Raw genomic sequence first — 19,259 nt, forward strand, 5'->3', positions numbered from 1 at the left:
CAGAAAGAGGATGTCTGTCTGAACGCGAACGTGAAGGCAGAAGCAAGGCGGGCGAGGCTCTGAGACGGCCAGAACCAAGGCCACGGAGGCCGGCAGGGGCGGGGAGAGCCCAGCCCAGGCCCCGGGGCGTCGGTGGCCGCCTGGAGGGGAGGAGCGGCCTGAGGCCCCGAGCCACGGCCCACGTCGGGTGCCCACCGCCGGGCGTCGCCGGGCCGTCGCCCGCGGGGAGCCCATTCTGTGCCCAGAGCTGCGGGGAAGGAGCAGAGTGTTTCCCTCGGGCGCCCTGGACACGGCGCTCCAAAGGCAGGCGGAGATCCCTGGGCAGAGCTCCCCAGGGCACCCCTGAAGAGAAGCACAGAACTGTGGCTCTTCCCTCCGCCTCGATTAAGTGAATGGTCCCAGTTCTCGACTCATTCACAGGATTCCCAAACAGGATTATAAAGGGTCCCTTTAAAGGTTAGAGGGGGAACTAAACCCTACGGCAACTGCCCCGAGACAACCGAAACGTGCTGGTGCCCCCGCCCCGGGGCAGCTGTTGAAACGCCTCAGCCTCACACACCTCGGGCCTGGCTGGCCGCCCCCAAAGCCGCCTCCCTGGCAGGGCCAGGAATCAGGAAAAATCCACCAGAACAAGAAGTGCCTCCGCGTTCTCCAGTTACCAGCAGGTGGAAGGGGGGCTGCTCCGGATGGAAATGGTTTTGACAGACCTCCAGAGTTCGAGGGCGTTTCCCACTCAGCACGCAGGGCTGAGTGCTGGCCCGTCTCCCTTTGGAGACACGGTGCCCGCTCTCGTGGAGTCCGGGCGTCTGCCCCCAGGGTCTGCCGGCCAGGACACTGAGAGCCGCGTGCAGACCCCTTTCCTGGCCTCGGTGCTGAGATGCCCCCAGGAAGCCAGCGGCCGCGGCTGCTTCCCTTCAGGCACTGAGCTGCCCGGGGCCTTGTGCTCTTGCTTTGCAGCTTCTCGAAAATGGACAGTCAGCCAGGAGACACGTGGCTTCTGCTTTACCTTTGTATCTGGAAATTATGGAATTGAATGTGAATGCTAATTACAAGTGCCACTGCCCTTGTGAATGAATTGAGGGGTGACTGGTGCTTCCTTTCTTCGCTCCACACTCAGTCACCACGGGGCAGAATGCTTGTTCGAGGCTCCTTGGTGCCGATCCTGATTTACGGAGCCTTTAGCTGGAAGGGTGGTTGCCTTGCTGGATGGGCCAGCTCTTTCCGTGTCTTTATAAAGTATCAGGGACCAGGTTTCGCAGGAATTCTAAATTGGGCAAAGGCCCTGCGGTAATGCATGGAGAAGCCTCACTCCCCTCTATTCCAACAAAATCCTGCTATGGGATCTACCGCGTACGTGCCCCTTACTGTGAAGCGCGTGGGCTGCCGCGTCCGGCCTCTAGGTCCCCACCGCTGCCCGTCTGGGTGCCCCGTCACCTGCAGCTCTCTGAGCCGCGCGGTCTCCCGGGCTGGGGGCGCCGGGGGAGATGAGGCCCCGCGTCCCAGCAGAGAACCCTCGGAGCCTCGTCTGCCGCAGGCTGGGCCCCTGGCCGCAGTGGTGCCCCGTGGTACCCCGCGCGGGTGGCACCAGCACCAGCCTCCTCCTCCTGCCTGGCTCACTTCTCCTGGGATGGCTCCCAGGAACGCGGCGCTGGCCTCACTTCGGTGGCAGGTGTGCTCCCAGGAGATGCGCGCTGAGCAGGATCCCTGCCCAGGACGGCAGGCGGGGCCGAGCTGGGGGCAGCGTGAAGGGCCCTGGGGACGCAGTGCCTCTGCAGCCTGGCCTGGCCCGCACGCTGCCACCCGGCGCCTGTGTTCCCCGTGGCCTGCCTCACCACGGGCCCCGGAGGAAGCACCTCAGCATCTCTCCTTGGGTCTGGGGTGTCGCTGTCCCTGCCTCTCCCCCAAAGCGGCCAGCTTACCCAGTCTAGAACGCCGGCCCTGGGGCGCTCCCTTCCTGGAACCCGGCTTACACGGGCACAAGGGACCAGGCACTTAACACCTGATGCCTCGCTGACGCGAGTCTGTATCCGCTTCACTTCCCCAGCGGAACTGTCAGGTTCTGGAGAGCTAGAGACCGGGGCACACGGCTTTTGTTTAGTTTCGTTCAGGTTTTCTCCTTTTGTACCCCATGCCACGCCGAGCGCGGTCCTGGTGACGCACAGCAGGTACGCAACCACGCAACATTTCAGCAAGCGTGGGTTAAGTGTCCACTGTGTTCTGGGTTCCGGGGAGCTGTTTCTCCCAGCTCAGACGCTAGTGTAGGAAACAGCTAGCAAAAGTACGTAACTAATCACACGCTGCGCCAGAAAGCGTTAGCAGACGCACAGCAGGGGAGACCGGCCAGGGTGGACAGCGGGGACGCTGCCATTTTAAACAGCGTCCACGGGAAGCGGCGTCGACAGAGGTCTGGGCTGAGGCATGCCTCGGAGGGGCGAGGGAGCAGGCTCGACAGGTACCTGCGGGAAGCCCATCGCAGGAGCAGCAGCCCCAGGGCCGCAAGCCGGAGACGCGGGCGCACCCGGTGCACCGGAGGCCGCAGCAGTGGGAGGCCGGGGCCACAGCGCCCGACCCTCACCCACCGCGAGGACCCGGGCTTCGGCTGCGAGTGAGACGAGGGGAGCAGGTTTGTTCAGACGAGTGACGCCACCTGACTCCCACTTTCACAGGCCCCTCGGGCTGCTGTGCGGACAGTGGCCTCTGGGTGCACGGGGCGGGGCGGGGGCTGGCGATCCCTCGGGGGGACGGCGGTGGTTTGCCGGGATACGGTTTGAAGGATTTTCTGTTGGGTTGGAGGCAGAGTGTGTTAACTCCGGTGCCTTGGTTACAGTGCAGTCCATCAGGCCTTCCCCTGGGAAGATGTTACTTTTCCCTTTTGTAATTCATAAGGAATCTGGGGGGAGATACATTTAGACGCTGTAAGGACCCTCTGCCTCCTCAAGCTCTCACGGATGATCCTCGCTTGAATCAGTCCTTACTAGGATCACTGGCAAATGGTGATTTTCCTAACCCATCATTCTTTCTGCGTTTACGAATCCGCACTTTCTTGTAAGGAGGGCTTTCCCTTGTGCCTTGATTACTTACTCATGTGAGTGGACTCACACATTCTTGTTTTACTCACTGAGTTATAATCTGTTCATATCACTATATATTTTGATGGTCAAAATAGCCCAGATTTGGCCAGTGGGAGCCGCTGCAGGTTGGCCCCGGGGTCACTCTGACATTTCTCCACCATTCTTTGAGCACCTTCCCACTTCCAGCCTCTGGGTACCTCACCCGGGTCCGTGTGCCGGGGGCCTCATCGGGGCTCCACTCTTTCTCAGACGGTGCCCAGGGGACTGTTTACAGTGCTGGGGGCTGGGGGCCTGGGGAGCCCATTGCTCCTGTGACTGGTGTTCTTTCCTCTGTGATGATTGGCCTGACCTCCTGCCCCTGCTGCTGCCAGAGTTTCAACAGCCGAAGCTCCCAGCCAAAGCCCTGCAACCGCGGCCGGGAGAAGCTCCGGCAGCAGCTCGACGTAGCACAAGCCCCTACGCCGAGTCAGGCTGGCCCCTCAGCGACCCGGGGAGGAAGTGTGTTCACTGCGGCTCCTGCACCTGCCCCCCCACCCCGGGCCCCTTGCTCGAATGTACTCACTCCTCGGGCGTCCCGCACCTCATCACTCTCCCCCGGCAATGCCCGTTCCCCAGCCCAAGTTTCCCTGCTGCCTGCGTCTCTGTCCTGGAACCCGTCCAGGCGTCCCTGCCCATCCGGGATGGTGGCCCTGCCCGCCCCCTCCAGTCCTCAGGATCGGGACGGAGCCTGGCCACCGGGGCAGCCCCCCTAACGATCCGGGCTTCCTCCTCCTCGTGACATGCTCCCTGCGGCCCAGGCTGCTCTGCTGCTTCCCCCTGCAGCCTTTCTTTCCCTGGGAGCCCTGGATACCTGCCCTCCTCCGATGGTCAGCCCAGGCTCTGACTCTGGCCCCGTTTCCTGGAATGGCTTACATACCACATCCTGTTCTTGGCGATTATAAAATCTACCATGATTGATCGCTTTTCTCCAAACTTCCCCAAATGTCTCCCTCAGCAAAAAATTATTCCTTGCTGGTCACCCTTAAGCTCTGCGCAATCACTGACTTCACTGTCAGCCCACCCCGCAGTTCCCCTCGTGTGCCGAGAAAGCTGCTTCTTACAAGCTCCTCACATGTTTCCTGATTTCATCGACGAATGGGTGCGTGATCTCTGGCACACTTTTGCTATGTCTGGAATCTGGAACTCCAATTCTTTGAAAATTGGCTCGGACGGTTATATGCCTAACGTATTTTCCAGCGCACTCAATTAGTTCAGCTGTTTCTATCAGCCATACCTTAGCCATTGCTTGCTGGCATACTCCTGTGCTATTATCTTCAGCTAAGAGTTTACACATTAGAGGATCCCAGAGGAGAAACTCTGGCACCTCTTCCTAGGTGGAAGGTAGAGGTAACTTCTGGAGCGGCGTCACGTACAGACAGACCTAATAAACCTCGGCTGATGACGCTGGTAGACCAGAAGGGAAAGCCCTACACAACTCCTGGCCTCTGCACTTCCCAGCTGCAGGGTCCTGCTCAGCTGTAAAAGCACCTTCCTATGGCCGCCCCGTCAAGTGTACGTTTCAGAGGGAACTAGCGCTCGGCGCCAAAAGCAGTAAAACTGAGAGAGTCAGAATGTTGCATCCTTTGAGGTAAACCAGTTAGAAGCTGGAGACCCCGGCCTCCCGGCTGCCGGTTGCTACAGGAAATCTTATTCACAGTGGACAACGACAATACCTAAAAGACGAATAGAAAGAAGGAAAGTGGGGGAGTTTCTCCGTGCCTTTCATCCAGGAAAGGTTCATTTTCTCCCTCGTGATTACTGCCTTGCGGTAAATCTGCTTAGTGCTAAGTAAGCCCTCAAGATGACACAGCAGGCTCGAGAGCAAGCGGCTGACAGCGAATCGAACATCAGGATGACGGCAGCTCCTGGGCCGGTGCTTGCGTGGCCGCTGTGCAGGGCCCCCGCATTTGCGCCTTTGGGGGAGGCTCGGCCAGGGAGCAGGGCGCCGCTCCTCAGGACACCAGGCTGCTGAGGCTGGGGGCGGGCGGGGGCAAGGCCCGGGCAGCGAGCGCTTCAGACACTGTTCCGGCCAATCAGCGCCGAGACCAGGCTGGCTCGTGTTGCCGCTTCCTCCCAGCCTGGTCATTACCTGCTCTCCTGGGACACGCCTGCAGGGCCCTGAGTTCTTTAGAGCCTGGTTGAAACAAGGTTTCAACAAATTTTTTTAATTAAAAAAACACGTGGTCTCTGACCCTCTTTTCACCTTTCAGAGGGTGGAGAAGGGCGAGGCTGGGGGGTCAGGCGTCCGTCCCGCGGTGAGCGGCCCACTGGCATCGGAGACCCTGCCCGCGGCGGCACCCCGCCGCCATATGCCACCCCTCGCCCAGCCCCTGAGATGCTGCCAAAGTTCCTGGCCCTGATGTTCCTTCCGCTCGCAGGCTGAGTCCAACTGCGATTAACTGTCGGGGGAGTGTCAATGGTTTCCCTCAATGGACATAAGGTGGGAGTAGGGGGTCCTTCCTGCCTTAAGATGACAAAGTGCTCGACCTTGACCTCTCCCTTTGTAGGATGAGGATAAACACAGCTGCCTCATATGGTTGCTGTGAAAGCAGAAAGACTGAACACTCATCAATACAGGTAAACGCTCAATAAATCTTTACTATTGGCAGAGGCTGTAGCAGGGGGTGATTCTCGCTCAGGAGGAAGTCAGTCATCCCTGCATACCTCTGACCATTGGTGAATTAAGTCAAATAAGGAAAGTTCACTGATGCCCGAGCTACTGGAGAAGCATCACCTTTTATCCTCAAGGTAAGTGCCAAGAAGACATTTCCTACAGAATAACGCGGTGATCTTTCCAAAGGGAGAACTCTAAGGCTCCTGCTCGCCAGCCCCAGAGTCTCAGGCAGCATCTTACCTCGCTGGAGTGCACACGTGCCCATATATAATGGGGGGACGCCGAAGCCTGGAGATGTCACATTTGTCACCTGTGGATATGCCACCATCAGGACGTTAAATGAGACTTTTTCAACGAGAGAATTTTCAGCAAACATTGAAACAATACTCAGAGTATTGGGTTGAATTTATCTATGGGTATTTGTTTTCTTTGAACACTGCCCGTGGTGCATGGCAAAGAATCGGACCTCGTTGTAAGATAGCTCATGATTTTCCTGGGGGAGCTAGAAGGCAGAATAAGGTCCTTGACATGAGAACACCACCCCAAGGAAAGGCCTGTGATGGCACCATGAGACAATGTGGGGCATGGAAGCAACTTAAATGCCCATCGACAGAGGAATGGCTAGAGAAGATGTGGTACAGATATACAATGGAATAGTACTCAGCCATAAAAAAGAATGCAATGATGCCAGTTGCAGCAACATGGATGGACCCAGAGATGACCATACTAAGTGAAGTAAGTCAGAAAGAGAAAGACAGATACCATATGATATTGCTTATGATACAAACGAACTTATTTACAAAACAGAAACAGACTCACAGACTTAGAGAACAAACTTATGGTTACCTGGGGGAAGGGTGGGAGGTGAGGGATAGACTAGGAGTTTGGGATTGACATGTACACACGGCTATGTTTAAAACAGGTAACTAATAAGAACCTGCTGTAGAGCACAGGGAACTCTGCTTAATACTCTGTAATAACCTAAATGGGAAAAGAATTCAAAAAACAATAGGTAACAAGTCTATGTGTAACTGAATCACTCTGCTGTACACCTGAAACTAACACAACACTGTTAATCAACTATGCTCTAAATTAAAATAAAAAATAAAACAAACACACATACGCACACACGCGCGCGCGCGCACACACATACATACACACACACACACACACACAGACCATGAGGGCTACTCCTGCCCCCTCCACCAAAGTCAGCAAGAGCCTCTAGTTTGTCCATCGGGAAGGCAGGGCTGAGAGTCACAAACTCCATTTATAGAGACGAAAACTGAAATAGTTTTGCAAGTTCCCACAGATTGTTGGATGGTGAAGTCAAAAGTGGACCTCCCCAAAGTCAGCTCCACAAAAGGAAGGTCCTGGTCTGCTGTGTTCCCAGCAACATCCCCGGGACCTGGAGCAGCAGTTGGCACAAAATCAATGTCCACTGCTTGTTGAATGGATGTTTCGCACTTTGGGGGGCGGGGGACTCGTCTTTTGCTTACTGAAGATTATTACTTAAAAGAAATGAAAAGACAAACTACAATCTAAGAGACTACATTTGCCACACATAACAAATAAAGGTTTCTTATGAAGACTGTATTAAAGTCTTCTACAAAGCAGTAACAAATAATACTGAAAAGACAAACAAATCAATAGAAAACTGAGCAAAAGATGTGAACAGGCACGTCACAAAATGTATAAGCCAATAAGCATATGAAGTGATGCTCAACTTTCAAAAGTCAGAGAAATACACATCAAGCCCCTACAGGATATATTGCTTTTACCCATTCCGCTGTCAAAAATGAAGTGTAACACCACCAAATACTGAAGAGGATGCAGACGAATTGGATCGCTTACACACCAAGGATTAGGACAGAAATTGGCGCAATCATTTTGAAACACAATTCGGCATTATTTTGTAAAGTTGAATATTTACACATTTTACCATTCAACAATTCCACTTCTAGATAAGAACTCCCCAAAATCTTTCGACATACGTCCAGAGACAGATACAAGAATGTGCTTAGCAGCCCTGTTCAAAATAGCAAAGATAATTAGAAGCAACACCAGGGACCATTGGCAAGGGAATAGTATTTTCAAACAGCAGGATATTCTACAGCAGTGACAATGAATGATACACACAACATGATTGATCTTTGCAACCACTGGAGAGCAAGTCTCAGAATGTTACATACCCTTTTTTTTTTTTTTTTTTTTTTTTTGCGGTACGCGGGCCTCTCACTGCTGTGGCCTCTCCCGTTGCGGGGCACAGGCTCCGCTCGCGCAGGCTCAGTTTTTTTTGCGGTACGCGGGCCTCTCACCGCTGCGGCCTCTCCCGTTGCGGAGCACAGGCTCCGGACGCGCAGGCCCAGCGGCCACGGCTCACGGGCCCAGCCGCTCCGCGGCACGCGGGATCCTCCCGGACCGGGGCACGAACCCGCGTCCCCTGCATCGGCAGGCGGACTCTCAACCGCTGCGCCACCAGGGAAGCCCCACATACCCTTTTTATTAAGTTCAAGGACGGATGAAACTAAACAGTAGATTGTTCAAACACACAAAGGTACTTGATAAAACCACAAACTAAAAACGTCAAAAGCAGAATAAACACAAAAGCCAGGATAGTGGTGATTTGGGCGAGTGGGGAAGTAAGGGGACGAGATGGGAGAGTAGAACACAGGTAAGTTATAAATAATGGGTTGGCAGTGAATTCACAGGTGTCCCAAAGAATTAAAAAGAAAACGTATCTTAACAGAATGCTATTAACATTAACTATGTCTTACGCATTTCCTATTTAAGAGAATTATTATGAAATACTTATTTTTCCTTTTTCTTAATCTGAATGCCTTCCAGGCTTACAATCATAGAATAATTGTTTAGAAACAGATTCCTTATAAAAGAGAAGATTCTATGGGTTTCCCTGGTGGCGCAGTGGTTGAGAGTCCGCCTGCCGACGCAGGGGACGCGGGTTCGTGCCCCGGTCCGGGAGGATCCCGCGTGCCGCGGAGCGGCTGGGCCCGTGAGCCGTGGCCGCTGGGCCTGCGCGTCCGGGGCCTGTGCGCCCCGGTCTGGGAGGATCCCACGTGCCGCGGAGCGGCTGGGCCCGTGAGCCGTGGCCGCTGGGCCTGCGTGTCCGGGGCCTGTGCTCCGCAACGGGAGAGGCCACGAGAGAGGGAGGCCCGCATACCACAAAAAAAAAAAAAAAAAAAGAAAGAAAAAGAGAAGATTCTAATTCTGGAAAACAGCTAACTGGGTTGTACTGTTTCGTCTTGCTTATGAATGCTGTTGTTGATCTCTAAATGGAATTTTGAAACCAGTGACTTTTATAAAAATATGATGTACTGTGGGAAGAAGTAGGAAATAAAGAGCAGGAGGGAGAGAAAGAAAAGACAATGTACAGAACAAACTCAAACAATAACTTTAATGGGCTTTATCCTTCCCTAAAAATCAACAAATCATTTTCCCACCAGCCGGACAGTTGCAGTAGAATCTGGATTCATTCTGGAGATGGTTACAAGTGCTCGGACTGGTGCCATGTTATGCATTTGGAAGAATGATTGCATTATAAACCCCATTCCAAGCTTCCCACTGTTCCAACAATGGAAACAGTGAAGAATGTTTGGGCTGATTTAAGATGTGAAGATGTAGCTCCCGTATTACTGAGGCTTCCTACCACTCAAACATTCCCCCCAAATAAGTCTCAATCACCTGCCTAATTAAGGTCTGAGGTTAGGTAAGAAAGAATCATTTCTTCTGGTAGTAACTTGTATGCTGCTTGTAGAACGATGCACTCATGAAATTGGAGCCCTGTTGAAACTCCAGGCTTAGCACCTAGCAGGAAATAATCAACCTCGATAGAACAGGCTTGGGGGCTTCTGTTTCCAGAGATGTGATTGATAAGATACCCTGAAGGACCTTCCTCACTAAAAACTGAAATACTAGATTAAATGTTGAAAGACACACCCCATTCATTTAGGTGCATTGCTGAGCTGGCACTAAATTAAGGAACGTGCAGAATCCCACAGAAAGTGAAAACGGGCGTCCTGGGAGGTAGGCCAGCACCAAATTCCGCTTATGCCCTGAAAGGGTGTGGCCAAACCCTAGAGATGCTGAGTCGCTGCTGGGATGGTCTCTGCTATCAGAGGACAGAAGGTAAAGCAGAGGGCTGCCCGAGGAGGATCTAATAGGAGACCCCTAGTTATCTGGAAGCCTCTAGGCCACAGTCCTAAGGGAAGGACGAGTGAGAAGGAAACTCTGATATTCAGAAGGGAACAGAAGGGAAACTTGGCTCCACTTTGAACCGAAGGTAGGGACAAATAAGTGCCCCTCCTCCCCCTGAGAATTCGTACCCACAAGCCAGCAGTCTAAATTCGCCCTACCCGGGTGGAACAGAAAACTCAGGTTGAAATTTTAACTTAAAATGGTCCAGGGTTGGTGACTCTGAGAAGCAAGGGCTAATCCTCTCCAGAGGGGCTCGGCTTCCAATGCAGCCTGGGAAAATTCCTGCGCAGATAACTTTCCCAAACCATCAGGCAACATTCACGAAACACTCAAGGAAAGAAGCCATCACAGTTGAAATTCACCAGAAGCAACACAAGACAGAAACAAGTCCCCAGATGCTTTAGATATTGAAAATAACTGGCCCAGAATAACTCATTTAATAGGCTTAAAGTGAATATAATAAACTCAATGAACTGCCTTTGTAGCAGATTAGATGCAGTTGATTCGGAGAGGAAAAAGTGAATGGCAGATAAACCCAAAGAAATGAAAACAATCTGGAGAGGAGGAGGGACAGGAAATGGGAAAGAGAGTTTCAGGGGGAAGGGAGTGGAGGTGGAAGCTTTAACATATGTCTAATTTGAGTTCCAGAGGGAGAAAACAGGGTGTGGAAGAGGCACTGTCCAAACAGAGAAGGTTTCAGAGTTGTTGAAAGACGTCCATCCTCAGATGCAGTAAGCCCCGTGAATTCCAACCAGGATGAATTTCTGAAAAATCACAGGAAAACCTAAGAAAACCAGAAGATCCTAAAAGCAGCCGGAGAAAAAAAGGTCACTTACAAAAGAACTACAATTAGGCTTGTGCTGATTTCTAAACAGCGAGGACTGAAAAGCCAAGGGGGAGCCCACCTGACCACCATCAGCAGAGAGAGCTTTTGCCTGAACTTGAACTTCATAAACGGGATCACACTTTCTCTCTCTTGCCTGCCCTCTTCTTGGCTTTCTGTACGAGGCCAGCGCCTGATGTGCTCGCAGTGGTAGCGTCTCGCCAGCCTTCGGTCCTTCTCTGCACACGTACCAACTCGCGACCTAGTGTGTAAATGTCCAGACTGATCCCCTCAGGTACCCTCCCAATGTACCTGTCAGTTCTCACTTCAAATGACCAGGTAATCAACATTGTAATGAGGTAAGAGTTAAAGGAAAGTTGATACGAGTCAGACATTTCCAGGCTGCAGCATAATCCGTATGATTAAGTGGAAATCTCAGGAAACGGGTAAACGTCCAGAAGAAAGAGGTTCTACTTCATATGCTGTAGATGGTGGAAATCTAAAGGTCATAGTCTAAGCGATCACCTATACTTAGGAAAGATGCCCGTGGAGGGCACGTTTTAAGGGAAGTTCCTGCCAAGCATATGCAGTTCTATACTAGCTGTTTGAGAAACTCTTGAAAATTGGAGTTTATGTGTTAAGTCCGACAGTACTGGCTGCACTACACGAAGAATAGCGCCGTAAGTAAAAGTAGCCTGGAAACTGTCAATGATATATTCATGCTATTAAAGACCAGCACACCTCCTTACTTTTATTAATGCTAAGACTTTTAGCATTAATAAAAGAAGAAGAGTAACCATAGAAACAGAGCATTTACCTTATTTCCATGGGAAGGAAAGCAACTCCCTCCATGGAACACTTTGAGGTGCTCTGACAGCGCTTCTACCTGACAAGATTCCTCTCCTAAGGCTCTCGCTGAACTATTTAAAGTAAGGGGAATTCTCTAAAAATAATAGGCAAGCCATCTAATAATAAAGGCAATTTTCATTGAAAGTTAAAATATTCTTACTATACAGAAATGCAAAAATGTGATGGCAACAGACCAAACCATCCAATAGGAAAGAGGGAGAACAGCAAAGGACCAAATCAACGTTCAGACTGCAATAAAAAGGAAAAACTGACATGCACTGAAAGCCTGCTCTTTGCCAAGCACTTGTTATATACTTCATTGCACTGAAGACTCATGACCATCCTATAAGTATATATACATATATACATATATATTTATTTGTATCTTTTTCTCAACTGCTAAAGCCATCCAGTCCTCCCTCAGCATCTGTAGGGGATTGGTTCTAGGACCGCTGTGGGTACCAAAATTCGAGGATGCTCAAATCCCTTATAAAAAATGATGCAGTATTTGCATAACCTACGCACAGCCTGCTAGTATACTTTAAACCATCTCTAGATTACTTATAAGATCTAATACAATGTAAATGCTAGGTAAATATTTGTGAATGCTACGTAAATAGTTGCCAGAGGGCAGCAAATTCAAGTGCATTTTTACTATTTTATCTCCTTTCCCTCCTCTCTCAGTATTTGACAGTTTTACCATTAATTTTCCCCTCTCTTTTGGTTACCTTTGTAAATTAAAATGCTACATCTAAACTTCCCTTTCCTGTTCCATCAACTTGCAATGGTGTATCTTGATTCCTTACTTTGCAACAATATGAGGATATTACTGTCTCTATCCTTTCCTACACATTTTAAACTTCTATTTCTTTTTTTTTTTTTTTTTTTTTTGGCCCGCGCCTCACGGCATGCGGGATCTAAGTTCCCAGACCAGTGATCGAAGCCACACCCCCTGCAGTGGAAGCGCAGAGTCTCAACCACTGGACCACCAGGGAAGTCGCTTAAACTTCCACTTTTGATAGATCCTATTTTATTTTACACGGTCAAGGCTGATGTTATGTACATTTTGCCTCTACTGATAGAATAGTTAAATATTTCGAGGTTTGCCTATAGATTGATTCTAATACTGGAAATCAATAAACTGTTTATTTATCATGGTTGTATAGTTATTTTTTATCCTAGGGCCAAATTCCTTCTCCCTTGTTCCAAGATCACAGTGCCACTCGCCTTAAAAGACAATATGCTAGCGTCATGTAAGATCAAATGGATTTTTTCTTAATTCTATCTGTTGCTCAAAATAATAATAAATGTTCGGTAGAATTCACTTGGGATGCCGTATGGACATCGTGTGGCATAGAGTTTTGTTTGTGGGAAAGTTTTTAATTACAGATTTAATATCTTTAGTAATTACAGGACTACTCTGATTTTTTATTTCTTCTTAATATGAGTTTTGAAAAGCTGTGTTTTTATAGAAAATTGGCCATTTTACCTCAATTTTCATTTTTTTGGCATACATTTTTTTCACAATATCCTGAAGTACTAATTTCAATTTCTGAAATATCGTTAGTGATGTCTCCTTTTTTTAAAATAAATTTATTTTACTTATTTTTTTAAAATTTATTTTTGGCTGCGTTGAGTCCCCGTTGCTGCGCGCTGGCTCTCTCTAGTTGCGGCGAGCAGGGGCCACTCTTTGTTGCGGTGCACGGGCTTCTCATTGCGGTGGCTTCTCTTGTTGCGGAGCACAGGCTCTAGGCACGCGGGCTTCAGTAGTTGTGGCACGCGGGCTCAGTACTTGTGGCTCGTGGGCTCTAGAGCACAGGCTCAGTAGTTGTGGCGCACGGGCTTAGTTGCTCTATGGATCGCGGGAATCTTCCCGGACCAGGGCTCGAACCCGTGTCCCCTGCATGGGCAGGCGGATTCGTAACCACTGCGCCACCAGGGAAGCCTGATGTCTCCTTTTTGATTGTAATAATGGTTAGTGTCTACTTCCTTAATCAGCCTTGCTAGGTATGTATCAATTTGATTAATACTTTAAGAAGCGATATTGCTGGCCCCTAGGGTGTAAGTCTAGTCAACTTTTATTGATACGCTAAACAGTTTTCCAAAGTGGTTTTTACCAAGTTACACACCCACCAGCAGTATATGAGAGTTCCGGTTGGTCCACATCCTTGCCAAAACCTGGTATTGTCTGTCCTTTTTATTTTAACCCTGCAGGTGGGTGTGCAGTGGTATCTTATGATTTGAATTTGCATTTATCTGATAACTAATGATTTTGTGCACCTCTTCAATATGTTTGTTTTGCCATTTGGATATCTTCTTCTGTGAAGTACCTGTCTATATATTTTGTCCATTTCTCTATTATCTTTCTTTCTTTGTAAGAGGTGTTTTACATATATTTTTTTTCATATATTTTTTACACATTTACATATGTGTCCTTTCCAGGTTGCATGTATTGCAAAAAATCATATCCCAACTTCTTAGCTTGCCTTTTCACTCTCCTAATGTTGTTAGAGCAACAGTTTCTTAACTTTGTGTAGCCCTATTTATCAATTATTATGTATTATTTACTTGTTTATTATGTCCAATTTATCCATTATGTTCAGTGCCTTTTAAAAGTCTTTCCCTACCTCAAAAGCATGAAGATATTCTCCTGTGATTTATTCCAGAAGTTTATTGGTTTTGCCTTCCTTATTTACATATATAATCCACCGAGAATTGATTTTGAGTATGATTTCTTTTTTTCAATATGGATATTCAGTTGGTCTATAGCACCGCTAAATGAAAAGACCATGTTTTTCTCATTGCACGTCAGTATCGTCTTTGTCATTTAATCAAATGACTGTATATTTGAGTCTGTTTCTGTACTTTCTGTTATGTTTCATTTCCCAATTTGTCTCTCCTTGTGTGAATGGCACACTGACTTTATCATGATAACCTCATAATTAATTTTAATGTATCAGAGCATAAGTTCAAATTAGCTTTTCTTCGGAATTTGGTTATTTCTAGACTTTCGTATTTTCACACAAATTTTAGAATCAGCTTGTTGATTTCCACACGAAAAAATATCTGCTGAAATTCTGATTGAGTTTGCAGTTACTCTATAAATCAACTTGTGGAGACTTATTATCTTAACAATTTTAGTCTTCCAATCCATGACCATGGTGTAAATCTCCATTTATTTAGGTATTTTTAATTTATTTCCACGATGTTTTATAATTTTCTACATAGAATTCTTGCATATTTTCATGTATTACATCCTAAATATTTGATATTTTTGATGCTATTATAAACGGTAGGTTTAATTTTTTCACCTTTAATTCTTTATTGTTAATACACAGAAATAAAGATCTTTATATTGTTCTCTTATCTAGTGTCTTTTCTAAATTAACTTATAAATAGCTTGTAGATTATTTTGAATATTCTATGTATAATGACTGCTTCATTTTTTCCTTTCTAATCATTCTACTTTTTTATTGCCTTATTGTACTGTCTAGGATCTCTACTACAACGTTAAATAAAAATGGTGATATTAGGACTTCCCTGGTGGCGCGGTGGTTAAGAATCTGCCTGCCAATGCCGGGGACACGGGTTCGAGCCCTGGTCTGGGAAGATCCCACATGCTGCAGAGCAACTAAGCCCGTGCACCACAACTACTGAGCCTGTGCTCTAGAGCCCGTGAGCCACAAATACTGAGCCCGCGCGCCTAGAGCCCGTGCCCTGCAACAAAGAGAAGTCACCACCATGAGAAGCCTGCGCACAGCAACGAAGACCCAACGCAGCCCCGTAAACAGATAACACTGTATAAAGAATAATTTTTATTTTTAAAAATGGTGATATTAGGCATCTTTTTCTTATTCCTGATTTAAGGAGGAAAACTTCTGACATACCAAAATTAAGTATGAAGCTTACTCTAAGTTTTTTGTATATACTTGTTCATCCCATTAAGGAACTTCCCTTCTATATCCACTTTGGTAAATTCTTTCCTTTTAAATCATTACTGGAATTTGAATTTTATCAGATGCTTTTTCTGCATCTGAAATGATAATCAATTTTTCTCCTTTATTCAGTTAATCTGGTGAATTGCATTTCATTGATTTTTATAGTGTTAAATCAACCTTGCATTCCTGGAATAAATCCAACTTTTCATGACGGGTTTTTGGTTTTGTTTTTATACATTGCAGGATTCAATTTGCTAATATTTTGTTTAGGATCATGCCTCGATTGTTCATGAGAAGAACCAGCTTATAATTCTCTTTCCTTGTACTACTCTTGCCAGCCTTTGATATCAATATTATGCTGGCCTCATAAAAATAAACTGGGATTTACTTCCTCTTATTCTATTCTTGGGAAGTGCTTTTTTAAGAGTGGTGTTATATATTACTTGAGGTTTGGAAATGTTCACAAATGAAGTTTATCTGTGCCTTGAGATTTCTTAGTGGAAAGGTATTTAATTACAAATTTAAGTTTTAATTACATATTTAAGTTTTAAATGGATATTCAGATTTTCCATTTTTCTTTTTGTAGCAGTTGTGGTAAATTGTACTTTCTTAGGAATTTGTCCATTTCATCAAAAGTTGTAAATTTCTTGCCTAAATTTAGTTCCAGTATCTCTTCTTATCTTTTAAATGTCTGTATGATCTGTAGTGATGTCTTTTTTTTGTTTTGTTTTGTTTTGATTCCTGATATTGATTATAAGGGCTCTCTTTTTTCCTTCTTCAGTCTTCAAAAAACTAACTTAGTCTTTCAGAGAACCAAATTTCAGCTTTGTTGATATTTCTCTATGGTATCTAGGGTTTCTATTTCATTAATTTCTGCTCTTATCTTTATTATTTCCTTCCACCTACATTCTTGGGTTTACTTGGCTGGGAGTTTGTGTTTTATTTTCCCTTAGGTTTTTTAGCCGGATAGTGAGATCATTGTTTTTTAAACTTTCTTCTTAAACATATGGATTTGATGGTTGGACGGTTTTCCATAAGCACAACATTTGTGGCATTCAACATATTTTGATATGCCATATTTTCATTTTCATTCAGTGCAAAATATCATTTACCTCCACTGGGGTTTCTTTCTGGACCCAAGGTTTATTTTTAAATGAATTGCTTAACTTCCATGTATTTGAGGATTTTCTAGTGATTATTTCTGTTTGCTTATTTTTAGTTTAATTTCGCTGAGTAAGAGAACATGATTTCAATCCTTTGAAATTTGTTGAGACTTACGACCTAGCAAATTATCAATTTTGATAAAATTTGGCATGTATGACTTGAGAAAAAGTATATTCTGGGGCTTCCCTGGTGGCACAGTGGTTAAGAATCTGCCTGCCAATTCAGGGGACACGGGTTCGAGCCCTGGTCCGGGAAGATCCCACATGCCATGGAGCAACTAAGCCTGTGTGGCACAACTACTGAGCCTGCGCTCTAGAGCCCGTGAGCCACAACTACTGAGTCTGTGCACCACAACTACTAAAGCCCGTGCACCTAGAGCCCGTGCTCTGCAACAAGAGAAGCCACTGCAATGAGAAGCCCATGCAACTGCAATGAAGAGTAGCCCCCGGAGCGGCTGCAACTAGAGAAAGCCTGCGTGCAGCAACAAAGACCTAACCCAGCCAAAAATAAATAAATAAAATAAATAATTTTTTTTAAAATTGACTTTTCTAAGAAAAAAGTATATTCCATCAGTTAGGTGCATTGTCAAGTAGGTTAGTTTTGCTTATCACATCATTCACATTTCCTAGTCCTCTCTTTGGTTGCATATAATTAATTATAAAATACATCTATCTACAGTTTAATTTACATTATTATATTTTTCAGTTTTTGAATTTCCATTTGATATTTTTTAAAGATCTAGTACTCTGGAAAATTCTCTATCTTGATTTCAATGTTTTTTAACATAACAACATTCATTATTTTTAAGTATGTGTCTGACCAATAGCTGAGTCACAAATGAGTCCACCTGGTATTTTATTTAATGTTAGACATCGTGATCTTAAAAATTTATGGCCTTGGATGCTATTATTTTTCTTCAAAGAGGCTTTCCCCTACCCTCTGTGAGGCATCCAGAATGGAATCAGACGAGTTCAATCCAACCAGGACTGAGGTGACATGAGGTGGAGTTGTGGTCTTTATAAGGCTTGGTTTACCCACAGGCTTAGTGTAAAACCCAGGGATTCCAGGGGAAGATCACTAGGGCCCCCTCCCCTTCTGGCAGATTCTGAAATCCAACTTTTGTTTCCCAAGGACCATGAGCCTGTTGAAAATTCCACACTGTGTTTCAGTGTTTTCTGCTTAGCTTCCTAGACTTTGCCCTGTATGGCTTAAGCTTCAATAGGGTCAGAGAAAAATGATGCCACATGTGGAGCTCTCCTCAATATCCCTTTTCTTTGGGATATTGGTCCTTCAAGTCCCGGACACTTTGGTAGGATCATTGGTCAGTGACAGAAGCCAAATTTACTCTGTGGTTTGAAAAGAAAATCCAATACTTTTAGGATTATTTTCCATTTACTAATGCTGTTCCACCACTACAAAGATCAGCAAACTGAAGCTCTTTTTATTTAACATCCCGTTTTCTAGAATATAGTTGGTTTAGTGTTTCTTTTAGAACACTTATTTAGTGGAGATTTATATCTTTGCCACTGTGAATCTCTCTGGACTATCCATTGTCAGGAAAACTGTGAACTTGGATTTAAAATCATTGTACTAAGTTGCTTTCTTTTAATTGCTTATTTATGGTCGACTCAATCCCTATTAATCCCCACCAAGTTATATGGCCTTAGGGGCTTCATCATAAGTTTTGTTTCCATAAGTCTTTTGGAGACAAAAGACTTGGAGTGGGTTCCGCGCCTGGAGCCAGTGGTGGTGGCAGTGCCTGAGGCGGCTGCGGGAGCGGAGCGGTCACTGGGCACGCGGGCGGTAGCCGGCTGCACTCCAGTGCAGGCGCTCTGCAGTGAGACAGTAAATGCATCCGCCGTGTGCTGCTGCACATTAAACAAGATGGACTTAATTGATATCTATAGGACATTCCATCCAAAAACAACAGAATACACATTTTTCTCAAGTGCACACAAGCTTTAAATGACACATTAAACAAGATGGACTTAATTGATATCTATAGGACATTCCATCCAAAAACAACAGAATACACATTTTTCTCAAGTGCTCATGGAACATTCTCCAGGATAGATCAAATCTTGGGTCACAAATGAAGCCTTGGTAAATTTAAGAAACTTGAAATCGTATCAAATATCTTTTCCGACCACAACGCTATGAGACTAGATATCAATTACAGGAAAAGATCTGTAAAAAAATACAAACACATGGAGGCTAATCAATACACTACTTAATAACGAAGTGATCACTGAAGAAATCAAAGAGGAAATCAAAAAATACCTAGAAACAAATGACAATTGGAGACACGACGACACAAAACCTATGGGATGCAGCAAAAGCAGTTCTAAGAGGGAAGTTTACAGCAATACAATCTTACCTTAAGAAACAGGAAACATCTCGAATAAACAACCTAACCTTGCACCTAAAGCAATTAGAGAAAGAAGAACAAAAAAACCCCAAAGTTAGCAGAAGGAAAGAAATTATAAAGATCAGATCAGAAATAAATGAAAAAGAAATGAAGGAAATGATAGCAAAGATCAATAAAA

At 46.1% G+C, this 19,259-nt stretch overlaps 1 long non-coding RNA gene across 1 annotated transcript in view; it reads right to left on the reverse strand.

The window, feature by feature from the left end:
• Window positions 1–10,357: 10,357 nt before the first annotated feature.
• LOC129392504 (uncharacterized) overlaps window positions 10,358–19,259 on the reverse strand; it is a 77,241-nt gene continuing 68,339 nt past the window's right edge. The window contains exon 3 of the long non-coding RNA XR_008618478.1: window positions 10,358–10,703. This is a non-coding gene — a long non-coding RNA (uncharacterized lncRNA). The remainder of the gene's footprint in view (window positions 10,704–19,259) is intronic.

Source organism: Physeter macrocephalus, chromosome 11, assembly GCF_002837175.3.
Source record: "Physeter macrocephalus isolate SW-GA chromosome 11, ASM283717v5, whole genome shotgun sequence".
Taxonomy (NCBI): domain Eukaryota; kingdom Metazoa; phylum Chordata; class Mammalia; order Artiodactyla; family Physeteridae; genus Physeter; species Physeter macrocephalus.